Here is a 3,818-nt window from a genome sequence, read left to right as displayed (position 1 = left end):
CTGCTTGATTCAGCCAAGAATCTAAAACTGAGTCCACATTTCAGCACGACAATTACCCGAAGCACAAGGTCAATGCCACACTGGAGTGGTTTCAAAACAAGAAAGTGAATGTCCTGGAGTCAAAATTCTGACTTGAACCCAAAAGAAAATTTATGGCGACACTTGAAAATTGCAGTCCATCAATGGTCCCCAACGATCTTGTCAGAATTGGAACAATTTTGCCAGGACGAATGGGCAAAAATTACACCATCCAATTGTGCAAGGCTGGTAGAGACCTATCCAAAAATACTCACAGCAGTAACTGCTGCCAAAAGTGTTTCCACCAAGTATTGACTTAAGTGGCTGAACACTTATGCAATCAGCAAATTTCGATTTCTATATTTTCTTTGCAGGTTTTGCTGACATTCAACCTTTTTTACACATAACAGTGTTAAATTTGATCATTAGGGTTTTGAATAAAACAAGTTCATTAAAAAAAATGATTATATTATTTGTATTTCATCAAAATGTGACATCATTGGTAGAGTGAATACTTTAGCAAGGCACTGTAAGTAAAATTAATGGAAAACATCAACACACACACAAAAATAGTAAGACTAATATATAAGAAGAAGGTCTGAAGAGGTAAATTACACTAATTATATGACCATCCAAGCTAATCATTTGCACCTGAACTGATTTAGGGTTGAAAACTTATGCAATTTGAGAATATTCTAATTTTCATTGAAAATATAACTTACTTTCTTATTATCAGCGATTTTTTTTTTATTTAGCTTTCTCAGTTTGGAATAGATTGTATAGATTCTAAATATAAAGTCCAATTTGTAAGTTTCATGACTGTAAGTTTCATGCTCAACAAAATGTGGAACTATTGCAGTGAAGTGAATACTTTTGCAAGGCACTGTAGTTGTCTAACAAGTGACTGGCAGTGCGCCAGTGTTGTTTTCTTTCATTCAGTGCTCATTTATTTGAACAATTCCAGTTATGGACTCGTCGGAGAGGGAACAACAAAATTTTATAACAATCTTAAAATATGTGTTTTTCTTTCTTTTCTTCAACAATTTTGAGTCCAATGTAAACTACCTCATTAGAACTCTGAAAGCATTTAAATTTACCCCCGATCTTACCCGTAACTTAAAAACGTTTTTCATGGTGTTAATCAAACTTTTCAGTTACTCACTTTAGTCAAATTCTTAAGTTTTTATTGTTTGAAGATGGTGTTTCTCTAGTATTTCAGTTTTAGTGTTATGCTTTCCTATTTTTATGTCCCGGTTTTCTATCGGCTGATCATGAGCATTCAATATTTTAATTACTGGTGTTCTTTCAATTTGTTTGGAGAGATAATTTAATAAGACAAAACAAAAAAACACAAAACAACTACATCTTCTATTTTATAAAATTGTAATTTCTCTTTAATTTAAAGCAATGAATGATATCTTCCATTTTGTCTACTTTTAAAAATAAATATTTCATTTTCATGTTTTCTCATTTAGTGATATTTAGTGAAAATTACGCTTTATAAAATGAATATTTTAATAAAATTATTATTATTATTATCATTATATATCCTATCCCGGAACTTGTATTGAAATAGTTGCCACCCTCTATAACATTATTAAATGGAAAGAAAAAGTAGAGAGAACGGAAATGGTGGTCTGTCCTATGTACGGAGATACTACGAAGTAATTGCTAGTGGTTGATGATTACATTCAAAAATGGTACGAATGAAGATTTATTTTTTGGTTCTGAAAAGGAAATGTAGTTATTAATATTATCGTTATTATCTAGATTTGGAAATAAGCATCTTGAAGATTATTAAAGTATACGATGAATAAGAATCGTTTTATATCATCAGTATATATAATTATATGTAACTAAGTATAACAGTAATAGTGTAAGACAAAGCAGGAAGAATCGCTCATTAAATTTCTTCTAGTCTACTACTACTATTAGTTTCAAAACGTATTTTTATTAGTAATTTTAATAAAGATTATTTAACATTAGAGCATTTATATATATTATATTATAATTAATAATTAAAGTAAAATTAGTGGACTCTATAAAGTTAGCTTTGTTTTTCCTAATTTTAGCTATTTTTTAAAACGAAGTAGTATAGTCTAGACTAGACTATTCTTACTAGTATTCTAAAATTCTGCTTTCAAGATCTTTTAAAGTTTAGTAAATTTTTATACTATATTTGAATTTCTAGACAGGAAAAATATTGATTAAGATTTAAAAGAAAGAGCAGACCTAGAATAAAAATGTAAATGACATGTAACTGTAATCTGTATTTAGCTTAGAAGTTAAGACTTATTCTTAAGTCTCCACTGTAAATCAGAGTAACATTGGTTAGTCATTACATTACTAGACTAAGGACAATCCACAGCACGTAATCTGTTTTATACAATAGACTGTTTATAGTATTACTTTCAATAATACACTAAAACCTATTTAAGTCTGAAAGCTATTATAGCAAGCATTATTATAATATTACTATAATATCATTAGAATATTACTCACTACTACTACTAAGTAGTATCAGTATTTTATTACATTGTACCTAATAGATATTAATTTGATTAGAATATGAAATCTTATTCATATTAACATGTAAGTAACTTTTTTCTTTAATCTTGTGTCTTAACAATACATACCAATTTTTTTAACTTGTATCATATCTAAAGTTTTTTAAAAGTTGGCTTACTTTTTTTTAAATGCTTAATGTTATTGTTCTGGATAGAACATTATACTAATCATGGCCACCCCTTATTCTCCAAAACACTAAAAAGAAATTTAGTGGTATTGTGGTCACCTCTTATCCACCAAGATATTATAAAAAAAATTTAGTGGTATCATGGTTATCTCTTGTCCACTAAGACATCAGAAACAAATTCAGAGGCAATCCCTCTTAAAATAAAATTATATAAAGCTTAAAAGAATCCAAACTAACAGCATATCATTGGTGAACCATTCCACAAACTTGTAGTTTTGTAAAAGAACAAGTCTACATTTGGGAAACCAAATATTACACTTGTTTTTTCATATTCAAATCCATATTTCCCACATTTTTATTTCACTCTCAGAGAAATCACTCATAGAAAAACTTCCTCAAGTCTTTCAGAGCTGTGAATGCCTGAATCTAACCATATCTGTCTAACCTTCAGATACAACAGATCCAAAATTTTAAACTTTCATCATAGTTCAAATTTTAAAAAACAGCTATTATACTAGTACATGCCCTTATATGTTCTTTTCCCAGCATGTTTAATGTCCTGCCAACAGTACAGAACTAATAATTTACACATTATTCTAAAGGTGACCTTACCAGTGTCCTATGTTATAATTCAACATTTATTAGCATTTTTGATGGATTTGGAAATATTACTGTTTTCTGAGACTTATCCAGAACATTCTCTGAAATGGAAAAAATGCCCATTTATCATTAAACAAATTGTTTATTGATTTCCTAGCATTTCCATCAATTATACAAGAGTTTTAATACATGTAATTGAACTTGTATGACATCATATTGCCAGTGTTCTAAGCAAAAAGAATTTCCTCAGTGTATGTTTTTCTAACTACTAAAATTTTGTATATTAGTTTTATCTCCACTTAAATTGTAAGATTTTTGATTAATTATTTTAATGTTTTAAAAGATGCACAAAATTCATGATTTGCATTTGTACTGGCTCTCTGTTAGGGAATATAGGTCATCTGTAATAAATAAATAAATAAAAAGCTTTATTCAAAGATTTAGATGGAAAGTTTTTCTGCAGTTCATTAATTCTAACTAACAAAACTTTATTCTCCACTCATAT

At 28.7% G+C, this 3,818-nt stretch overlaps 1 protein-coding gene across 1 annotated transcript in view; it reads left to right on the top strand.

The window, feature by feature from the left end:
- The first annotated feature begins 1,592 nt into the window (after nucleotides 1-1,592).
- The window catches only part of LOC106466328 (rho GTPase-activating protein 27-like), a 47,593-nt gene continuing 45,367 nt past the window's right edge, over nucleotides 1,593-3,818 (top strand). The window contains exon 1 of the mRNA XM_013926604.2: nucleotides 1,593-1,718. The gene's annotated coding sequence lies outside the window, so the exon portion shown is untranslated. The remainder of the gene's footprint in view (nucleotides 1,719-3,818) is intronic.

The sequence above is a fragment of the Limulus polyphemus genome, unplaced genomic scaffold, assembly GCF_000517525.1.
Source record: "Limulus polyphemus unplaced genomic scaffold, Limulus_polyphemus-2.1.2 Scaffold2224, whole genome shotgun sequence".
Classification (NCBI taxonomy): Eukaryota; Metazoa; Arthropoda; class Merostomata; order Xiphosura; family Limulidae; genus Limulus; species Limulus polyphemus.
The sequence above is the reverse complement of the archived record's forward strand: the minus strand, read 5'-3'. Positions and strand labels throughout refer to the sequence as shown.